This window comes from Scyliorhinus torazame, unplaced genomic scaffold (genome assembly GCF_047496885.1).
Source record: "Scyliorhinus torazame isolate Kashiwa2021f unplaced genomic scaffold, sScyTor2.1 scaffold_613, whole genome shotgun sequence".
Taxonomy (NCBI): domain Eukaryota; kingdom Metazoa; phylum Chordata; class Chondrichthyes; order Carcharhiniformes; family Scyliorhinidae; genus Scyliorhinus; species Scyliorhinus torazame.
This window is the reverse complement of record NW_027308340.1, coordinates 2,112-23,690: the sequence shown is the minus strand read 5'-3', so window position 1 is coordinate 23,690 and position 21,579 is coordinate 2,112. Positions and strand designations below refer to the sequence as shown.

Sequence of the window (21,579 nt, the reverse complement as noted above, 5' to 3'; positions counted from 1 at the left end):
CCCTCCCCCCCCGTCCCCTCCTCTCCCCCCACTCTCTCCCCTCCCCCCGTCCCCCCCTCACTCTCTCCCCCCCACTCTCTCCCCTCCCCCCGTCCCCTCCTCTCTCCCCCCCTCTCTCCTCTCCCCCCCTCTCTCCCCCCCCGTCCCCTCCTCTCTCCCCTCCTCTCTTCCCCCCCCCATCCTCTCTCCCCCCCCCCGTCCCCTCCTCTCTCCCCCCCGACCTCTCTCCCCCCCCCGTCCCCTCCTCTCTCCCCCCTCCTCCTCTCTCCCCCCTCCTCCTCTCTCCCCCCTCCTCCTCTCTCCCCCCTCTCTCTTTCCTTTCCCCCCCCTCTCTCTTCCCCCCCCTCTCTCTTCCCCCACCTCTCATCCCCCACTCTCCCCCCCCCCCGTCCCCTCCTCTCTTCCCCCCCCTCTCTCCCCTCCCCCCGTCCCCTCCTCTCTCCCCCCCCACTCTCTCCCCTCCTCTCTCCCCCCCACTCTCTCCCCTCCCCCCGTCCCCTCCTCTCTCCCCCCTCCCCCCCCTGTCCCCTCCTCTCCCCCCACTCTCTCCCCTCCCCCCGTCCCCCCCTCACTCTCTCCCCCCCACTCTCTCCCCTCCCCCCGTCCCCTCCTCTCTCCCCCCCTCTCTCCCCTCCCCCCCTCTCTCCCCCCCCGTCCCCTCCTCTCTCCCCTCCTCTCTTCCCCCCCCCATCCTCTCTCCGCCCCCCCGTCCCCTCCTCTCTCCCCCCCGACCTCTCTCCCCCCCCCCGTCCCCTCCTCTCTCCCCCCTCCCCCCCGTACCCTCCTCTCTCTCCCTCCCCCCCCCGTTCCCTCCTCTCCCACCCCCCCCGTCCCCTCCTCTCTCCCCCCCCCGTCCCCTCCTCTCTCTGCCCCTCCCACTCCTCTCTCCCTCCCCCGTCCCCTCCTCCCTCTCCCCCCCCTCCCCCCCCGTCCCCTCCTCCCCCCCCCCCCCGTCCCCTCCTCCCTCTCCCCCCCCCGTCCCCTCCTCCCTCTCCCCCCCGTCCCCTCCTCCCTCTCCCCCCCCCTCCCTCCCCCCCCCGTCCCCTCCTCCCTCTCCCCCCCGTCCCCTCCTCCCTCTACCCCCCGTCCCCTCCTCCCCGTCCCCTCCTCCCCCGTCCCCTCCTCCCTCTCCCGCCCCCCCGTCCTCTCCTCCCTCTCCCCCCCCCGTCCCCTCCTCCCTCTCCCCCCCGTCCCCTCTTCCCTCTCCCCCCCCGTCCCCTCCTCCCTCTCCACCCCCCCATCCCCTCCTCCCTCTCCCCCCCATACCCTCCTCCCTCTCCCCCCATACCCTCCTCCCTCTCCCCCCCGTCCCCTCCTCCCTCTCCCCCCCCCATCCCCTCCTGCCTCCCCCCCCCATCCCCTCCTCCCTCTCCCCCCCGTCCCCTCCTCCCTCTCCCCCCGTCCCCTCCTCCCTCTCCCCCCCCCCGTCCCCTCCTCCCTCTCCCCCCCCCCGTCCCCTCCTCCCTCTCCCCCCGTCCCCTCCTCCCTCTCCCCCCGTCCCCTCCTCCCTCTCCCTCCCCCCGTCCCCTCCTCCCTCCCCCCCCGTCCCCTCCTCCCTCTCCCCCCACCCCCCACCTCCTCCTCTCTCTCCCCCCACCCCCTACCTCCTCCTCTCTCCGCCCTCCTCCTCTCTCCGCCCTCCTCCTCTCTCCGCCCTCCTCCTCTCTCCCCCCCCTCCTCTCTCCCCCCCCTCTCTCTTTCCTTTTCCCCCCCTCCCTCTGCCCCCCTCCCTCTCCCCCCCCGTCCCCTCCTCCCTCTCCCCCCCCTCCCTCTCCCCCCCCTCGCGTCCCCTCCTCCCTCTCCCCCCCCCACGTGTCCCCTCCTCCCTCTCTCCCCCCCCCGGGTCCCCTCCTCCCGCTCTCCCCCCCCCCGCGTCCCCTCCTCCCTCTCCCCCCCCGCGTGTCCCCTCCTCCCTCTCTCCCCCCCCCGCGTCCCCTCCTCCCCCGCGTCCCCTCCTCCCTCTCTCCCCCCCCCCCCGCGTCCCCTCCTCCCTCTCTCCCCCCCCCCCTGCGTCCCCTCCTCCCTCTCTCCCCCCCCCCCCCCGCGTCCCCTCCTCCCTCTCTCCCCCCCCGCGTCCCCTCCTCCCTCTCTCTCTCCCCCCCCCCGCGTCCCCTCCTCCCTCTCTCTCTCCCCCCCCCCGCGTCCCCTCCTCCCCACGTCCCCTCCTCCCTCTCCCCCCCCCCCCGCGTCCCCTCCTCACTCTCTACCCCCCGCGTCCCCTCCTCACTCTCTCCCCCCCCGCGTCCCCTCCTCCCTCTCTCCCCCCCCCGCGTCCCCTCCTCCCTCTCTCTCTCCCCCCCCCCCGCGTCCCCTCCTCCCTCTCTCTCTCCCCCCCCCGCGTCCCCTCCTCCCACGTCCCCTCCTCCCTCTCCCCCCCCCCCCCGCGTCCCCTCCTCACTCTCTCCCCCCCCGCGTCCCCTCCTCACTCTCTCCCCCCCCGCGTCCCCTCCTCCCTCTCTCCCCCCCCCCGCGTCCACTCCTCCTCTCTCCCCCCCCCCGCGTCCCCTCCTCCCTCTCTCCCCCCCCCGCGTCCCCTCCTCCCTCTCTTCCCCCCCCCCGCGTCCCCTCCTCCATCTCCCCCCCTCCTCCCCCTCTCCCCCCCCTCCTCCCTCTCTCCCACCCTCCTCCCTCTCTCCCCCTCCTCCCCCTCTCCCCCCCCTCCTCCCTCTCTCCCACCCTCCTCCCTCTCTCCCCCCCCTCGTCCCCTCCTCCCCCTCTCCCCCCCCTCCTCCCTCTCTCCCACCCTCCTCCCTCTCTCCCCCCCCTCGTCCCCTCCTCCCTCTCTCTCCCCCCCCCGCGTCCCCTCCTCCCTCTCTCCCCCCCCCCCCCCGCGTCCCCTCCTCCCTCTCTCTCTCCCCCCCCCGCGTCCCCTCTCCCCCCCCGCGTCCCCTCTCTCCCCCCCCGCGTCCCCTCTCTCCCCCCCCCGCGTCCCCTCCTCCCTCTCTCTCTCCCCCCGTGTCCCCTCCTCCCTCTCTCCCCCCCCGCGTCCCCTCCTCCCTCACCCCCCCCGCGTCCCCTCCTCCCTCTCTCCCCCCCCCGCGTCCCCCTCCTCCCTCTCTCCCCCCCCCGCGTCCCCTCCTCCCTCTCCCCCCCCTCTCTTCCCCCCCTCCTCCTCTCTCCCCCCCTCTCTTCCCCCCCCTCCTCCCTCCCCCCCCTCCTCCCTCTCTCCCCCCCCTCCTCCCCCCCCCTCTCCCCTCTCTCCCCCCCCCGCGTCCCCGCCTCCCTCTCCCCCCCTCGCGTCCCCTCCTCCCTCTCCCCACCCTCGCGTCCCCTCCTCCCTCTCCCCCCCCGCATGTCCCCTCCTCCCTCTCCCCCCCCGCGTGTCCCCTCCTCCCTCTCTCCCCCCCCGCGTCCCCTCCTCCCCGCGTCCCCTCCTCCCTCTCTCTCCCCCCCCCGCGTCCCCCTCCTCCCTCTCCCCCCCGCGTGTCCCCTCCTCCCTCTCTCCCCCCCCCCGCGTCCCCTCCTCCCCCGCGTCCCCTCCTCCCTATGTCCCCCCCCCGCGTCCCCTCCTCCCTCTCTCCCCCCCCCCCCCGCGTCCCCTCCTCCCTCTCTTCCCCCCCCCCGCGTCCCCTCCTCCCTCTCTCCCCCCCCCCTCCGGCGTCCCTCCTCCCTCTCCCCCCCGTCCCCTCCTCCCTCTCCCCCCGTCCCCTCCTCCCTCTCCCCCCGTCCCTCCTCCCTCTCCCCCCGTCCCTCCTCCCTCTCCCCCCGTCCCCTCCTCCCTCTCCCCCCGTCCCCTCCTCCCTCTCCCCCGGCGTCCCCTCCTCCCTCTCCCCCCGTCCCCTCCTCCCTCTCCCCCCGTCCCCCTCCTCCCTCTCCCCCCGTCCCCTCCTCCCTCTCCCCCCGTCCCCTCCTCCATCTCCCCCCCTCCTCCCCCTCTCCCACCCTCCTCCCTCTCTCCCCCTCCTCCCCCTCTCCCCCCCCTCCTCCCTCTCTCCCACCTCCTCCCTCTCTCCCCCCCCCTCGTCCCCTCCCTCCCCCTCTCCCCCCCCTCCTCCCTCTCTCCCACCCTCCTCCCTCTCTCCCCCCCCCTCGTCCCCTCCTCCCTCTCTCTCCCCCCCCCGCGTCCCCTCCTCCCTCTCTCCCCCCCCCCGCGTCCCCTCCTCCCTCTCTCTCTCCCCCCCCGCGTCCCCTCTCTCCCCCCCCGCGTCCCCTCCTCCTCTCTCTCTCCCCCCCGTGTCCCCTCCTCCCTCTCTCCCCCCCCGCGTCCCCTCCTCCCTCACCCCCCCGCGTCCCCTCCTCCCTCTCTCCCCCCCCCGCGTCCCCTCCTCCCTCTCCCCCCCCCCGCGTCCCCTCCTCCCTCTCTCCCCCCCGCGTCCCCTTCCTCCCTCTCTCCCCCCCCCGCGTCCCCTCCTCCCTCTCTCCCCCCCTCTTCCCCCCCTCCTCCCTCTCTCCCCCTCTCTTCCCCCCTCCTCCCTCTCTCCCCCTCTCTTCCCCCCCTCCTCCCTCCCCCCCCTCCTCCCTCTCTCCCCCCTCCTCCCCCCCCCTCTCCCCTCTCTCCCCCCCCCGCGTCCCCGCCTCCCTCTCCCCCCCTCGCGTCCCCTCCTCCCTCTCCCCCCTCGCGTCCCCTCCTCCCTCTCCCCCCCCCGCATGTCCCCTCCTCCCTCTCCCCCCCCGCGTGTCCCCTCCTCCCTCTCTCCCCCCCCGCGTCCCCTCCTCCCCGCGTCCCCTCCTCCCTCTCTCTCCCCCCCCGCGTCCCCTCCTCCCTCTCCCCCCCCCGCGTGTCCCCTCCTCCCTCTCTCCCCCCCCCCGCGTCCCCTCCTCCCCCGCGTCCCCTCCTCCCTATGTCCCCCCCCGCGTCCCCTCCTCCCTCTCTCCCCCCCCCCCCCGCGTCCCCTCCTCCCTCTCTTCCCCCCCCCCCCGCGTCCCCTCCTCCCTCTCTCCCCCCCCCCCGGCGTCCCCTCCTCCCTCTCCCCCCGTCCCCTCCTCCCTCTCCCCCCGTCCCCTCCTCCCTCTCCCCCCGTCCCCTCCTCCCTCTCCCCCCCCCCGTCCCCTCCTCCTCTCCCCCCCCCCCCGTCCCCCCTCCCTCTCCCCCCACCGTCCCCTCCTCCCTCTCCCCCCTCTCTCCCCCCCCCGTCCCCTCCTCCCTCTCCCCCCACCGTCCCCTCCTCCCTCTCCCCCCTCTCTCCCCCCCCGTCCCCTCCTCCCTCTCCCCCCCGTCCCCTCCTCCCTCTCCCTCCCTCCGTCCCCTCCTCTCTTCCCCCGTCCCCTCCTCCCTCTCCCCCCCTCCGTCCCCTCCTCTCTTCCCCCCCTCTCTCCGCTCCCCCCGTCCCCTCCTCTCTCCCCCCCCCCTCCTCTCTCCCCCCCACTCTCTCCCCTCCCCCCGTCCCCTCCTCTCTCCCCCCCTCTCTCCCCTCCCCCCGTCCCCTCTTCTCTCCCCCCCCCGTCCCCTCTTCTCTCCCCCCCCCGTCTCCTCCTCTCTCCCCCCCCGTCTCCTCCTCTCTCACCCCCCGTCTCCTCCTCTCTTCCCTCCCCCCATCCTCTCTCCCCCCCCCCCCGTCCCCTCCTCTCTCCCCCCCCCCCGACCTCTCTCCCCCCCCCCCGTCCCCTCCTCTCTCCCCCCCCCCCGTCCCCTCCTCTCTCTCCCCCCCCCCTCCTCTCTCTCCCTCCCCCCCGTCCCCTCCTCTCTCTCCCCCCCGACCTCTCTCCCCCCCCCCCCCTCCTCTCTCTCCCCCCCTCCTCTCTCTCCCCTCGCCCCGTCCCCTCCTCTCTCTCCCCTCCCCGTCCCCTCCTCCCTCTCCCCCCCCCCCCCCCTCCTCTCTCTCCCCCCCCGTCCCCTCCTCTCTCTCCCCCCCCCCTCCTCTCTCTCTCTCCCCCCCCCCTCCTCTCTCTCTCTCCCCCCCCGTCCCCTCCTCTCTCTCCCCCCCCCGTCCCCTCCTCCCTCTCCCCCCCCCCCCGTCCCCTCCTCCCTCTCCCCCCCCCCGTCCCCTCCTCTCTCTCCCCCCCGTCCCCTCCTTCCTCTCTCTCCCCCCCCGTCCCCTCCTCTCTCTCCCCCCCGTCCCCTCCTCTCTCTCCCCCCCTTCCGCTCCCCCCCCCCTTCCGCTCCCCCCCCTCCGCTCCCCCCCCCTTCCGCTCCCCCCCCCCGCTCCCCCCCCCTCTCTCCCCCCCCTCTCTCCCTCCCCCCCCCACTCTCTCCCTCCCCCCCCTCTCTCTCCCCCCCCCTCCCCCCTCTCTCCCCCCCCTCCGCTCCCCCCCCCCTCTCCCTCCCCCCCCTCTCTCCCTCCCCCTCTCTCCCCCCCCCCTCTCTCTCTCCCCCCCCTCTCTCTCCCCCCCCTCTCTCTCCCCCCCCTCTCTCTCCCCCCCTCCCCCCTCTCCCCCCCCTCCGCTCCCCCCCCCTCTCTCCCTCCCCCCCCCCTCTCTCTCTCCCCCCCCTCTCTCTCTCCCCCCCCCTCTCTCTCTCCCCCCCCCCTCTCTCTCTCCCCCCCCCTCTCTCTCCCCCCCCTCTCTCCCTCCCCCCCCCCTCTCTCTCTCCCTCCCCCCCCTCTCTCTCTCCCTCCCCCCCCTCTCTCCCTCCCCCCCCCTGCCTCTCTCCCCCCCCTCTCTCCCTCCCCCCCCCCTCTCTCCTCCCTCCCCCCCTCGCTCCCCCCCCACTTCTCTCTCTCCCCGCCCGCTCCCCCCCCTCCGCTCCCCCCACCTCTCTCCCCCCCTCCGCTCTCCCCCCCCTCCGCTCCCCCCCTCCCCTCCTCTCTCCCTCCCCCCCCCCTCCCCCACCCCCCTCCTCTCTCCCTCCCCCCCCCTCTCTCTCTCCCCCCCCCGCTCCCCCCTTCTCTCTCCCCCCCCTTCTCCCCCCTTCTCTCTCCCCCCCTTCTCTCTCCCCCCCCGCCCCCCCCCCTCCGCTCCCCCCCCTCCGCTCCCCCCCCCTCTCTCCCTCCCCCCCCCTCTCTCCCTCCCCCCCCCCGCTCCCCCCCTCTCTCCCTCCCCCCCCCCGCTCCCCCCTCCCCCCCCCTTCTCTCTCCCCCCCCCTTCTCTCTCCCCCCCCCTCCGCTCCCCCCCCTTCTCTCTCCCCCCCCCCGCCGCTCCCCCCCTTCTCTCTCCCCCCCCCGCTCCCTCCCCCCCCTTCTCTCTCCCCCCCCCCCCGCTCCCCTCCCCCCCTCTCCCCCCCCTCCGCTCCCCTCCCCCCCCTCTCCCCCCCCTCCGCTCCCCTCCCCCCCTCCGCTCCCCTCCCCTCCCCCCCCTCCGCTCCCCCCCTTCTCTCTCCCCCCCCCCCGCTCCCCCCCCCCCTTCTCTCTCCCCCCCCCCCGCACCCCCCCCTTCTCTCTCCCCCCCCCTGCTCCCCCCCCCCTCCGGCTCCCCCCCCCTCCCCTCCCCCTCCTCTCCCCCCCCTCCCCCTCCTCTCCCCCCCCTCCCCCTCCTCTCCCCCCCCCTCCCCCTCCTCTCCCCCCCCCCGCTCCCCCCCCCTCCCCCTCCTCTCCCCCCCCCTCCCCCTCCTCTCCCCCCCCCTCCTCTCCCCCCCCCTCCGCTCTCCCCCCCCCTCCGCTCTCCCCCACCCTCCGCTCCCCCCCCCCGCTCCCCCCCCCGCTCTCCCCCCCCTCCGCTCTCCCCCCCCTCCCCCCCCCTCCGCTCCCCCCCCCCCGCTCCCCCCCCCCCGCTCCCCCCCCCTCCGCTCCCCCCCCGCCTCCCCCCCCCGCCTCTCCCCCCCCTCTCCCCCACCCCCGCTCCCCCCCCCCTCCTCTCCCCCCTCCTCTCCCCCCCCGCTCCCCCCCCCTCCTCTCCCCCCCCCTCTCCCCTCTCCCCCCCCCCTCTCCCCTCTCCCCCCCCCTCTCCCCTCTCCCCCCCCCTCCCCTCTCCCCCCCCTCCCCTCCGCCTCTCCCCCCCCCTCCCCCTCCGCTCCCCCCCCTCCCCCTCCCCCCCCTCCCCTCCCCCTCCGCTCCCCCCCCGCGTCCCCTCTTCCCTCTCCCGCCCCCCCCCCCGCGTCCCCTCTTCCCTCCCCCCCCCGCGTCCCCTCTTCCCTCCCCCCCGCGTCCCCTCTTCCCTCCCCCCCCCGCGTCCCCTCTTCCCTCTCCCGCCCCCCCCCCGCGTCCCCTCCTCCCTCTCTCCCCCCCCCCCCGCGTCCCCTCCTCCCTCTCTTCCCCCCCCCCCGCGTCCCCCTCTTCCCTCTCCCCCCCCCCGCGTCCCCTCTTCCCTCCCCCCGCGTCCCCTCTTCCTTCCCTCTTCCTTCCCTCCTCCTCTCCCCCCCCCACCCCCCCCCCCCCCCCGCGCGTCCCCTCTTCCCTCCCCCCCCCCCCCCGCGTCCCCTCTTCCCTCTCCCCCCCCCCCGCGTCCCCTCTTCCCTCCCCCCGCGTCCCCTCTTCCCCCCCCCCTCCGCTCCCCCCCCCCCTCCGCTCCCCCCTCCTCTCCCCCCCCCCCCTCCTCTCCCCCCCCCCCCTCCGCTCCCCCCCCCCTCCGCTCCCCCCTCCTCTCCCCCCCCCCCTCCTCTCTCCCCCCCTCCTCTCCCCCCCCCGCCTCTCCCCCCCCCCCCGCCTCTCCCCCCCCCGCCTCTCCCCCCCCGCCTCTCCCCCCGCCCCCCCCCGCTCCCCCCCCTCCTCTCCCCCCCCGCTCCCCCCCCTCTCCCCCTCTCCCCCCTCCCCCCCCCCCTCTCCCCCCCCCCTCTCCCCCCCCTCCCCCTCCGCTCCCCCCCCCGCGTCCCCTCTTCCCTCTCCCGCCCCCCCCCCGCGTCCCCTCTTCCCTCCCCCCCCGCGTCCCCTCTTCCCTCCCCCCCGCGTCCCCTCTTCCCTCCCCCCCCGCGTCCCCTCTTCCCTCTCCCGCCCCCCCCCCCGCGTCCCCTCTTCCCTCTCCCGCCCCCCCCGCGTCCCCTCTTCCCTCTCCCGCCCCCCCCCCCGCGTCCACTCTTCCCTCTCCCGCCCCCCCCCCCCGCGTCCCCTCTTCCCTCTCCCGCCCCCCCCGCGTCCCCTCTTCCCTCCCCCCACCCCGCGTCCCCTCTTCCCTCCCCCCCCCTCTTCCCTCCCCCCCCCCGCGTCCCCTCTTCCCTCCCCCCACCCCGCGTCCCCCTCTTCCCTCCCCCCCCTCTTCCCTCCCCCCCCCCCGCGTCCCCTCTTCCCTCCCCCCCCCCGCGTCCCCTCTTCCCTCCGCCCCCCCCGCGTCCCCTCTTCCCTCCCCCCCCCCGCGTCCCCTCTTCCCTCCCCCCCCCCCGCGTCCCCTCTTCCCTCCGCCCCCCCCGCGTCCCCTCTTCCCTCCCCCCCCCCGCGTCCCCTCTTCCCTCCCCCCCGCGTCCCCTCTTCCCTCCCCCCCCGCGCGTCCCTCTTCCCTCCCCCCCCCCCGCGTCCCCTCTTCCCTCCTCCCCCCCCCGCGTCCCCTCTTCCCTCCTCCCCCCCCCCTCTTCCTCCCCCCCCCCCCCCCTCTTCCCTCCCCCCCCCCCCCCCCCCCCCCCCCCCCCCCGCGCGTGTCCCCTCTTCCCTCCTCCCTCCCCCCCCCCCCCCCCCCCCCCCCCCGCGCGTACCCTCTTCCCTCCCCCTCCCCCTCCCCCCCCCCCCGCGCGTCCCCTCTTCCCTCCCCCCCCCGCGTCCCCTCTTCCCTCCCCCCCCCCCCCTCTTCCCTCCCCCCCACCCCCCCGCGTCCCCTCTTCCCTCCCCCCCCGCGTCCCCTCTTCCCTCCCCCCCCCCGCGTCCCCTCTTCCCTCTCCCGCCCCCCCCCCCCCGCGTCCACTCTTCCCTCTCCCGCCCCCCCCCCCCGCGTCCCCTCTTCCCTCTCCCGCCCCCCCCCGCGTCCCCTCTTCCCTCCCCCCACCCCCGCGTCCCCTCTTCCCTCCCCCCCCCTCTTCCCTCCCCCCCCCCGCGTCCCCTCTTCCCTCCCCCCACCCCGCGTCCCCTCTTCCCTCCCCCCCCTCTTCCCTCCCCCCCCCGCGTCCCCTCTTCCCTCCCCCCCCCCGCGTCCCCTCTTCCCTCCCCCCCCCCCCACCCCCCCGCGTCCCCTCTTCCCTCCCCCCCCCCGCGTCCCCTCTTCCCTCCCCCCCCCGCGTCCCCTCTTCCCTCCCCCCCCCACCCCCCCGCGTCCCCTCTTCCCTCCCCCCCCCCGCGTCCCCTCTTCCCTCCCCCCCCCGCGTCCCCTCTTCCCTCCCCCCCGCGTCCCCTCTTCCCTCCCCCCCGCGCGTCCCCTCCTCCCCCCCCCCCCCCCCCCCCCCGCGTCCCCTCTTCCCTCCTCCCCCCCCCCCCCCCCCCCGCGTCCCCTCTTCCCTCCTCCCCCCCCCCTCTTCCCTCCTCTCTCTCCCCCCCCCCCCCCCCCCCCCCCCCCCGCGCGTGTCCCCTCTTCCCTCCCCCCTCTCCCCTCCCCCCCCCCCTCCCCTCCCCTCCCCCCCCCACCCCCCCCCCCCCCCCCCCCCACCCCCCCCCCCCCCCCCCCCCCCCCCCCGCGCGTACCCCCCCCCCCCCCCCCCCCCCCCCGCGCGTACCCTCTTCCCTCCCCCTCCCCCTCCCCCTCCCCCCCCCCCCCCCCCGCGCGTCCCCTCTTCCCTCCCCCCCCCCCCCCCCCGCGTCCCCTCTTCCCTCCCCCCCCCCCTCTTCCCTCCCCCCCACCCCCCCGCGTCCCCTCTTCCCTCCCCCCCCCCGCGTCCCCTCTTCCCTCCCCCCCCCGCGTCCCCTCTTCCCTCCCCCCCGCGTCCCCTCTTCCCTCCCCCCCCCCGCGCGTCCCCTCTTCCCTCCCCCCCCCCCCCCCCCGCGTCCCCTCTTCCCTCCTCCCCCCCCCCCCCGCGTCCCCTCTTCCCTCCTCCCCCCCCTCTTCCTCCTCCCCCCCCCGCGCCCCCTCTTCTCCCCCCCCCCCCCCCCGCGCCCCCTCTTCTCTCCCCCCCCCCCCCCCCGCGCCCCCTCTTCTCTCTCCCCCCCCCCCCCCCCCCGCGCGCGTCCCCTCTTCCCTCCCCCCCCGCGCGTCCCCTCTTCCCTCCCCCCCCCCCCCCGCGTCCCCTCTTCCCTCTCTCCCCCCCCCCCCCCCGCGCGTCCCCTCTTCCCTCTCCCCCCCCCCCCCCGCGTCCCCTCTTCCCTCCCCCCCCCCCCGCGTCCCCTCTTCCCTCCCCCCCCCCCCCGCGTCCCCTCTTCCCCCCCCCCCCGCGTCCCCTCTTCCCTCCCCCCCCCCCGCGTCCCCTCTTCCCTCCCCCCCCCGCATCCCCACTTCCCTCCCCCCCCCCCCCATCCCCTCTTCCCTCCCCCCCCCCATCCCCTCTTCCCTCCCCCCCCCCCCCGCGTCCCCTCTTCCCTCCCCCCCCCCCGCGCGTCCCCTCTTCCCCCCCCCCCCCGCGTCCCCTCTTCCCTCCCCCCCCCCGCGTCCCCTCTTCCCTCCCCCCCCCCCGCGTCCCCTCTTCCCTCCCCCCCCCGCGCGTCCCCTCTTCCCTCCTCCCCCCCCGCGTCCCCTCTTCCCTCCCCCCCCCCCCCGCGTCCCCTCTTCCCTCCCCCCCCCCCGCGTCCCCTCTTCCCTCCCCCCCCGTCCCTCTTCCCTCCCCCCCCCCCCCCCCCGCGCGTCCCCTCTTCCCTCCTCCCCCCCCGCGTCCCCTCTTCCCTCCCCCCCCCCGCGTCCCCTCTTCCCTCCCCCCCCCCCGCGTCCCCTCTTCCCTCCACCCCCCCCCGCGTCCCCTCTTCCCTCCCCCCCCCCCGCCTCCCCTCTTCCCTCCCCCCCCCCGCGTCCCCTCTTCCCTCTCCCCGCGTCCCCTCTTCCCTCCCCCCCCCCCGCGTCCCCTCTTCCCTCCCCCCCCCCCGCGTCCCCTCTTCCCTCTCCCCCCCCCCGCGTCCCCTCTTCCCTCTCCCCCCCCCCCGCGTCCCCTCTTCCCTCCCCCCGCGTCCCCTCTTCCCTCCCCCGTCCCCTCTCTCCCCCCCCCCGCGTCCCCTCTTCCCCCCCCCCCGCGTCCCCTCTTCCCTCCCCCCCCCCCCGCGTCCCCTCTTCCCTCCCCCCCCCCCCCCCCCCCCCCGCGTCCCCTCTTCCCTCCCCCCCCCCCCCCGCGTCCCCTCTTCCCTCCCTCCCCCCCCCCCCCCCCCCCCCCCCCCCCCCGCGCGCGTCCCCTCTTCCCTCCCCCCCCCCCCCCCCCCCCCCGCGCGTCCCCTCTTCCCCCCCCCGCGCGTCCCCTCTTCCCCCCCCCCCCCGCGTCCCCTCTTCCCTCCCCCCCCCCCCCCCCGCGTCCCCTCTTCCCTCCCCCCCCCCCGCGTCCCCCTCTTCCCTCCCCCCCCCCCCCCGCGTCCCCTCTTCCCTCCCCCCCCCCCCGCGTCCCCTCTTCCCTCCCCCCCCCCCCCCGCGTCCCCTCTTCCCTCCCCCCCCCCCCCGCGTCCCCTCTTCCCTCCCCCCCCCCCCCGCGTCCCCTCTTCCCTCCCCCCCCCCCGCGTCCCCTCTTCCCTCCCCCCCCCCCCCCGCGTCCCCTCTTCCCTCCCCCCCCCCCCCCGCGTCCCCTCTTCCCTCCCCCCCCCCCGCGTCCCCTCTTCCCTCCCCCCCGTCCCCCCCGTCCCCTCTTCCCTCCCCCCCCCCGCGTCCCCTCTTCCCTCCCCCCCCCCGCGTCCCCTCTTCCCTCCCCCCCCCGCGTCCCCTCTTCCCTCCCCCCCCCCTTCCCTCCCCCCCCCCCCGCGTCCCCTCTTCCCTCCCCCCCCCCCCTCTTCCCTCCCCCCCCCCCCTCTTCCCCCCCCCCCCCGCGCATCCCCTCTTCCCTCCCCCCGTCCCCTCTTCCCTCCCCCCGTCCCCTCTTCCCTCCCCCCCCCTCCCCCCCCCCCCCCCGCGTCCCCTCTTCCCTCTCCCGCCCCCCCCCGCGTCCCCTCGTCCCTCCCCCCACCCCGCGTCCCCTCTTCCCTCCCCCCCCCCTCTTCCCTCCCCCCCCCGCGTCCCCTCTTCCCTCCCCCCCGCGTCCCCTCTTCCCTCCCCCCCCCTCTTCCCTCCCCCCCACCCCCCCGCGTCCCCTCTTCCCTCCCCCCCCCGCGTCCCCTCTTCCCTCCCCCCCCCCGCGTCCCCTCTTCCCTCCCCCCCCCCGCGTCCCCTCTTCCCTCCCCCCCCCCACGTCCCCTCTTCCCTCCCCCCCGCGTCCCCTCTTCCCTCCCCCCCCCCCCGCGCGTCCCCTCTTCCCTCCCCCCCCCCCCCCCGCGTCCCCTCTTCCCTCCCTCCCCCCCCCCCTCTTCCCTCCCTCCCCCCCCCCCGCGTCCCCTCGTCCCCTCTTTCCCCCCCCCCCCGCGCGCGTCCCCTCTCCCCTCCCCCCCCCCCGCGTCCCCTCTTCCCTCCCCTCCCCCCCCCCCCCCCCCCGCGTCCCCTCTTCCTTCCCTCTTCCTTCCCTCCTCCTCTCCCCCCCCCCCCGCGCGTACCCTCTTCCCTCCCCCCCCCCCGCGTCCCCTCTTCCCTCCCCCCCCCCCCGCGTCCCCTCTTCCCTCTCCCCCCCGCGTCCCCTCTTCCCTCCCCCCCGCGTCCCCTCTTCCCCCCCCCCTCCGCTCCCCCCCTCCTCTCCCCCCCCCTCCGCTCCCCCCCCCGCCTCTCCCCCCCCCGCCTCTCCCCCCCCCGCCTCTCCCCCCCCCCCGCTCCCCCCCCCTCCTCTCCCCCCCCGCTCCCCCCCCTCTCCCCTCTCCCCCCCCCTCCCCTCTCCCCCCCCCCCCTCCTCTCCCCCCCCTCTCCCCTCTCCCCCCCCTCCCCTCTCCCCCCCCCCTCCCCTCTCCCCCCCTCCCCCTCCGCCTCTCCCCCCCCCTCCCCCTCCGCTCCCCCCCCCTCCCCCTCCGCTCCCCCCCCGCGTCCCCTCTTCCCTCTCCCGCCCCCCCCCGCGTCCCCTCTTCCCTCCCCCCCCCGCGTCCCCTCTTCCCTCCCCCCCCGCGTCCCCTCTTCCCTCCCCCCCCCCGCGTCCCCTCTTCCCTCCCCCCCCGCGTCCCCTCTTCCCTCCCCCCCCCCCCCCGCGTCCCCTCTTCCCTCCCCCCCCCCCCGCGTCCCCTCTTCCCTCTCCCGCCCCCCCCCGCGTCCCCTCTTCCCTCTCCCGCCCCCCCCCGCGTCCACTCTTCCCTCTCCCGCCCCCCCCCGCGTCCCCTCTTCCCTCTCCCGCCCCCCCCCGCGTCCCCTCTTCCCTCCCCCCACCCCGCGTCCCCTCTTCCCTCCCCCCCCCCCTCTTCCCTCCCCCCCCCCGCGTCCCCTCTTCCCTCCCCCCACCCCGCGTCCCCTCTTCCCTCCCCCCCCCCCTCTTCCCTCCCCCCCCGCGTCCCCTCTTCCCTCCCCCCCCCGCGTCCCCTCTTCCCTCCTCCCCCCCCCCCCGCGTCCCCTCTTCCCCCCTCCTCCCCCCCCCCCCCCGCGTCCCCTCTTCCCTCCTCCCCCCCCCTCTTCCCTCCTCCCCCCCCCCCCCCCCCCGCGCCCCCTCTTCCTTCCCCTTCCCCCCCCCCCCCCCCCCCCCCCCGCGCGTACCCTCTTCCCTCCTCCCTCCCTCCTCCCTCCCTCCCCCCCCCCCCCCCCCCCCCCGCGCGTACCCTCTTCCCTCCCCCTCCCCCTCCCCCCGCGCGTCCCCTCTTCCCTCTCCCCCCCCCCCCCCCGCGCGTCCCCTCTTCCCCCCCCCCGCGCGTCCCCTCTTCCCCCCCCGCGCGTCCCCTCTTCCCCCCCCCCCCCCCCCCCCCTCGCGTCCCCTCTTCCCTCCCCCCCCCCCCCGCGTCCCCTCTTCCCTCCCCCCCCCCCCCCGCGTCCCCTCTTCCCTCCCCCCCCCCCCCCGCGTCCCCTCTTCCCTCCCCCCCCACCCCGCGTCCCCTCTTCCCTCCCCCCCCGCGTCCCCTCTTCCCTCCCCCCCCCCGCGTCCCCTCTTCCCTCCCCCCCCCGCGTCCCCTCTTCCCTCCCCCCCCCCGCGTCCCTCTTCCCTCCCCCCCCCCCCCGCGTCCCCTCTTCCCTCCCCCCCCCCCCCCGCGTCCCCTCTTCCCTCCCCCCCCCCCCCCGCGTCCCCTCTTCCCTCCCCCCCCCCCCCCCCGCGTCCCCTCTTCCCTCCCCCCCCCCCCCGCGTCCCCTCTTCCCTCCCCCCCCCCCGCGTCCCCTCTTCCCTCCCCCCCCCCCCCCCGCGTCCCCTCTTCCCTCCCCCCCCCCCGCGTCCCCTCTTCCCTCCCCCCCCCCCCCCCGCGTCCCCTCCTTCCCTCCCCCCCCCCCCCCCGCGTCCCCTCTTCCCTCCCCCCCCCCCCCGCGTCCCCTCTTCCCTCCCCCCCCCCCCCCCGCGTCCCCTCTTCCCTCCCCCCCCCCCCCCCGCGTCCCCTCTTCCCTCCCCCCCCCCCCCGCGTCCCCTCTTCCCTCCCCCCCCCCCCCGCGTCCCCTCTTCCCTCCCCCCCCCCGCGTCCCCTCTTCCCTCCCCCCCCCCCCCCCCCCCGCGTCCCCTCTTCCCTCCCCCCCCCCCCCCCGCGTCCCCTCTTCCCTCCCCCCCCCCCCCCCGCGTCCCCTCTTCCCTCCCCCCCCCCCCCGCGTCCCCTCTTCCCTCCCCCCCCCCCCCCCGCGTCCCCTCTTCCCTCCCCCCCCCCCCCCGCGTCCCCTCTTCCCTCCCCCCCCCCCCCCGCGTCCCCTCTTCCCTCCCCCCCCCCCCCGCGTCCCCTCTTCCCTCCCCCCCCCCCCCGCGTCCCCTCTTCCCTCCCCCCCCCCCCCCGCGTCCCCCTCTTCCCTCCCCCCCCCCCCCGCGTCCCCTCTTCCCTCCCCCCCCCCGCGTCCCCTCTTCCCTCCCCCCCCCCCCCCCCCGCGTCCCCTCTTCCCTCCCCCCCCCCCCCCGCGTCCCCTCTTCCCTCCCCCCCCCCCCCCCGCGTCCCCTCTTCCCTCCCCCCCCCCCCCCCCGCGTCCCTCTTCCCTCCCCCCCCCCCCCCGCGTCCCCTCTTCCCTCCCCCCCCCCCCCCCGCGTCCCCTCTTCCCTCCCCCCCCCCCCCCCCGCGTCCCTCTTCCCTCCCCCCCCCCCCCCGCGTCCCCTCTTCCCTCCCCCCCCCCCCCCCCCGCGTCCCCTCCCCCTCCCCCCCCCGCGTCCCCTCTTCCCTCCCCCCCCCGCGTCCCCTCTTCCCTCCCCCCCCCCCGCGTCCCCTCTTCCCTCCCCCCCCCCCCCCCCGCGTCCCCTCTTCCCTCCCCCCCCCCCCCGCGTCCCCTCTTCCCTCCCCCCCCCCCCCGCGTCCCCTCTTCCCTCCCCCCCCCCCCCGCGTCCCCTCTTCCCTCCCCCCCCCCCCCCCGCGTCCCCTCTTCCCTCCCCCCCCCCCCCCCGCGTCCCCTCTTCCCTCCCCCCCCCCCCCCCCGCGACCCTCTTCCCTCCCCCCTCCCCCCCGCGTCCCCTCTTCCCTCCCCCCCCCCCCCCCCCCCCCGCGTCCCCTCTTCCCTCTCCCGCCCCCCCCCTCTATTTTCTCACTCACTCCGGTTTGACTCCATCTTTGTTGACCTGTTCGGATCTCGCGAGGCGAAGGCGGCAGGTCAGAGGTGCCGTCGCCTGGTAACGGATCCTCTGAGCCAATGAGCAACGAGGAATCCGCCATCCCTTTGGTTGGTGTCAGGGATCCACTCAGCGGCCAATAGGAACCGGACGGCGGTGGATCCCCCTGGAGGCCAGCCATTCATTCCCACCCATCCACATCACAAATCCTGGTTATACAAGAGACCCGTTGGCCATTGTTCGCATGCTAGCTGGCCCTCTGCAAGTTCATCGCTCTGCCCCCGATCTTGTTCTTTCCCTCTTCAGGTTGTTGTCGACATCGAGTTGAACAGCACGCCCAGATCCTGGCCCCACCTCGCCCCTGTGCCAGCTCTCTGCAAATCATCAGATTTGCTCTTTCCTCGTCATTCACACTTATTGGCAGAGTCATTTGCGTGTTCTCAATCTATATGACTGCCACTAAGTAATTAGAATAGATGGGGTGCTTGATTGCTGCATGCACATGATGGGCCAAAGGGCCTTTTTTGCATGTTCTCAATCCAGAAAGGCCCTTTGGCCCATCATGTGCGTGCCAGCAATCAAGCACCCATCTATTCTAATGTTATTTTACAGCACTTGGTCCATACCTTGCATGCCATGGTGTTTCGTTTTTTACATTTTACCAACTTAGCGTGGCCAATCCACCAACCGGTACATCTTTAGGTTGTGAGGGTGCGACCCTCGCAGGTCGGGGAGAATGTGTAATCTACATGTGCAGAGTGAACCAGGGCCGAGATCAGACCCGGGTCCTCGGTGCCATAAGGCAGCAGTGCTAACCACTGCGACACCGTGCCACTCTTCATGCTATGGTATTTCAACTGCTCATCTAAATGCTTCTTAAATGTAAAGTTTCCCATCTCTCCCACCCTTTCAGACAATGAGTTCCAGATTCCCACCATCGTTCAGGTGAAAAATCTTTTCCTCAAATCTCTAAATCTCCAGCTCCTGACCTTAAATGTATGCCCCCCAGTTATTGACCCCTCCGCTAAGGGGAAAAGTTCCGACCTCTCCACCCTAACTATGTCCCTCCTAGAGTTCCTTGTGTTGAGGGAGGCCATTCATCCCATTGTGTCTGCACCGACCCTCTGAAAGAGCACCCTACATAGCCCCCCCAACCCTATTCCCGTAATCTCACCTACCTTTGGACACTAAGAGACAATTTAGCATGGCCAATCCACCTAACCTGCACTTATTTGGATTGTGGGAGGAAACCGGAGCACTCGGAGGAAACCCACACTAACACAGGGTGAAGGCCCAACTCCACACAGACAGTCATCCAAGGCCAGAATCAAATCTGGGTCTCTGGCACTGTGAAGCAGCAAGTGCCACCCTAATCATGATCTTGAAAACTCTACCACCTCTAGGCTCCACATCGCTCTGTGACATCGCTGCCCATCGTGAGGCAGGCAACTTTTCTTCTTGGATTTGCACCTGTGGCCGTGGAAATTCTAGTTTCCTTGACCATAGTATTCCCTATCACAATGACTTTCTCACTCTTTTTCCCGGCCCCATTCATAGCTGAATGATGCACGATCAATGACCACTAAAGCGAGGTTGTAGTCCAACTGAAGGCTTTAATAAGCTAGATGTTTCCCCCACCAGCAGCTCAGGTACAGAATGAAGGCTGCTGGGGCGGCATGGGTTCTTATACCCCGCCTATCAGGGCGGAGCTATCATACATTCTACCACTAGAAAGCATACAGTTTCCACCAATGGTGCTTTAGCCTGTCAGGTACCGTAATACCTATAAAACCACATTCACCCCCTGTTAAAAGAGTCCGGCGGGGGTGATGGCCTGAAACTACAAAACATAGCAACATGGTATAATTCGTTATGGAGTTACCGTAATACCTCCGTACAATGTTTAGTAACTATTTACAATTCTGAAAGCTATGTACATTTGATGGTTTATATTTACAGATTACAATTAAAATGAAGCAATCAGTCGACCGGGGGCCCTGGACGTCCTCTGCGATCGTCGGAGCTTCGGTGGTGACTATGGTGGAGGCTCGGGCATCTGTGACTCCGGGAGCCTGGCTTCGATCTCCATGGCAGCTTCGACACTCCTGGTGCAGCTGGTGGGGAAAACGGTTGACCTGGGAAGGGAGCGCCTGCGGGGGGCGTCGGTGGGTGGGGGGGCCTAGACGGGGCCAGCGGAAGTACCGATCCTCCTGTAAGGTGCTGCGGTGGAGGAGAGGGTGGGACTGGCGGCTGGAATGTGCGTGGGGTTCCGGCGGGCGCCAGGTCCCGTTGGGAGACCGTGTCTTGTTGGCCGTCGGGGTATGCCACGTAGGCGTACTGGGGGTTAGCATGGAGCAGACGGACCCTCTCGACCAACGGGTCCAAGTCGAGAGCGATGCATCCGTCGTAGCTCTGGCGGCCAGCCTCAATCAAGCGGGCAGACCCGTGGCCTTCTTCTCTCGTACCCTCCTTGCTTCCGAAATCCGCCACTCCTCAGTCGAAAAGGAGGCCCATGCCATAGTAGAAGCTGTGCAACATTGGAGGCATTACCTGGCCGGCAGGAGATTCACTCTTCCCACTGACTCTCCCCCTCCTCTCTTCCCCCCCCTCCCCCTCCTCTCTCCCCCCCCTCCCCCTCCTCTCTCCCCCCCCTTCCCCTCCTCCTCTGTCCCCCCTCCACCCCCCCTCCTCTCTCCCCCCCTCCACCCCCCCATCCTCCTCTCTCCCCCCCTCCCCTTAACCCCTCCTCCTCTCTCGCCCCTCCCCCTCCTCTCTCCCCCCTCCCCCTAACCGCCCTCCTCTCTACCCCCTCCCCCCTCCTCTCTCCCCCTCCCCCTCCCACCCTCCTCTCTCGCCCCTCCCCCTCCTCTCTCCCCCCTCCCCCCTCCTCTCTCCCCGCTACCCCCTCCTCTCTCCCCCCTCCCCCCTCCTCTCTCCCCCTCCTCTCTCCCCCCTCCCCCTCCTCTCTCCCCCCTACCCCCTCCTCTCTCCCCCCCTCCCCCCTCCTCTCTCCCCTCCCCCCTCCTCTCTCCCCCCTCTCCCTCCCCCCTCCTCCTCTCTCCCCTCCTCCACCCCCCCTCCACCCCCCTCTCTCCCCCCTCCACACCCCCTCCTCTCTCCCCCCTCCCTCTCCTCCTCTCTCCCCCTCCCCCCTCCCCTCCCTCTCCCTCCCCTCTCCCCCATCTCCCCCTCCCTCCACCCCCCGCTCCCTCCCCCCGCTCCCTCCTCCCCCCTCTCCCCCCCCTCTCTACCCCCCTCCGCCCTCCTCTCTCCCCCCTCCCCCCTCCTCTCTCTCCTCCTCTCTCCCCCTCCTCCCTGCCCCCCACCGCCCTCCCCCCTCCCCCTCCTCTCTCCCCCCTCCCCCTCCCCTCCCTCCGCCCCCTCCACCCCCCTCTCTCCCCTCCACCTCCCCCTCCTCTCTCCCCCCCTCCCCCTCTCCCCCCTCCCCCTCCTCTCTCCCCCCTCCCCCTCTCCCCCCTACCGCCCTCCCCCTCCTCTCTCCCACTCTCACCGCCCCATCCACCCCTCTCTCTCCCCTCTCTCCCCCCTACACCCCCCTCCCCCCCCTACACCCCCCTCTCCACCCCCCTCTCCCCTCTTCCCCCCCTCTCCCCCCCTCTCCCTCTCCCCTCTCCCCCCCCTCCTCCCCCCCCTCTCCCCTCTCCCCCCCCTCTCCCCTCTCCCCCCACCCCTCCCCCCCTCTCCCCTCTCCCCCCACCTCTCCCCCCCTCTCCCCTCTCCCCTCTCCCCCCCTCTCCCCTCTCCCCCCCTCTCCCCTCTCCCCCCCCTCACCCCCCCTCTCCCCCCCCTCTCCCCCCCTCTCCCCTCTCCCCCCCCTCCTCTCCCCTCTCCCCTCTCCCCCCCTCCTCTCCCCCCTCCTCTCCCCCCTCCTCTCCCCCCCTCCACCCTCCTCTCTCCACCCCTCCTCTCTCCCCCCCTCCACCCCTCCACCCACCCTCTCTCCACCCCCTCCACCCCTCCACCCCCCCCTATCTCCCCCTCTCTCCTCCTTCCCCCTCCCCTCTCCCCCTCCCCCTCCTCTCTTCCCACCCTCCTCTCTCCCCCTCCTCTCTCCCCCCTCCTCTCTCCCCCTCCCCCCTCCTCCCCCCTCCCCACTTCGTCCCCCTCCTCCCTCTCCCCCCTCCCCCGCTCCCTCTCCCCTCCACCCCCTTACTCCCTCCCCCCTCCCCCTCCCCTCCTCTCTCTCCCCTCCTCTCTCCTCCCCTCCCCCCCTCCTCCTCCTCTCTCTCCCCCCTCCCACCTCCCCTCCCCTCTCCCCCGTCCCCCCTCCCAACTCCCCCTCCCCTCTCCCCCGTCCCCCCTCCCCTCTCCCCCGTCCCCCCTCCCCCCTTCCTACCCCCTCTCTCCCCCTCCACCCCCCTCTCTCCCCCCTCTCCACCCCCCTCTCTCCCCCCTCGCCCCCCCTCTCCACCCCCCTCTCTCCCCCCTCTCCACCCCCCTCCACTCTCCCCCTCCACCCCCATCTCTCTCCCCCCCTCCCCCATCTCTCTCCCCCCCCCTCCCCATCTCTCTCCCCCCCTCCCCCCATCTCTCTCCCCCCTCCCTCCCTCCCCCTTCCTCCCTCTCCCCCAGTCCCCCCCTCCCTCCCTCTCTCTCCCCCTCTCTCTCCGCCCCCTCCTCCTCTCTCCCCCCTCCCTCTCCCCCGCCTCTGTCCCCCTCCCCCTCCCCTTCCTCTCCCACTCCACCCCCTCTTCTCTCCCCCCCCTCCCCCTCCCTCCTCTCTCCCCCCTCCCCCTTCTCTCTCCCCCCTCTCTCTCCGCCCCCTCCTCCTCTCTCCCCCGCCTCTGTCCCCCCTCCTCTCTCCCTCCTCCCCCTCCTCTCTCCCTCCTCCCCCTCCCTCCTCTCTCCCCCTCCTCTCTCCCCCCTGCACCCCCCCTCCTCTCTCCCCCCTCCCCCTCCTCTCTCCCTCTCCCCCTCCCCCTCCCCACCCCCTCCCCCTCCTCTCTCCCCCTCCCCATTCCTACCCCCTCCCCCTCCTACACCCTCCCCTCCCCCTCGCCCCCTCCTCATTCCCTCCCTCCCCCCCTCCTCTCTCCCCCTCCTCCCAGCTCTCTCCCCCCTCCCCCTCCTCTCACCCCCCTCCCCGTCCTCTCTCCCCCCTCCCCCTCCCCCTCCACTCTCCTCCCTGCTCTCTCCCCCCTCCCCCTCCTCTCTCCCCCCTCCCCCTCCTCTCTCCCCCTCCCCTCTCCCCCTGCTCTCTCCCCCCTCCTCTCTCCCCCCTCCTCTCTCCCCCCTCCCCCTCCTCTCTCCCCCCTCCCCCTCCTCTCTCCCCCCTC

The 21,579-nt window shown here is 75.6% G+C and overlaps 1 protein-coding gene across 1 annotated transcript in view; it reads right to left on the bottom strand.

The window, feature by feature from the left end:
* LOC140406558 (multiple epidermal growth factor-like domains protein 8) overlaps positions 1–16,335 on the bottom strand; it is a gene marked incomplete at its 3' end in the record, with an annotated part of 113,550 nt that extends 97,215 nt beyond the window's left edge. The window contains exon 1 of the mRNA XM_072494553.1: positions 16,266–16,335. The remainder of the gene's footprint in view (positions 1–16,265) is intronic.
* Positions 16,336–21,579: the final 5,244 nt, after the last annotated feature.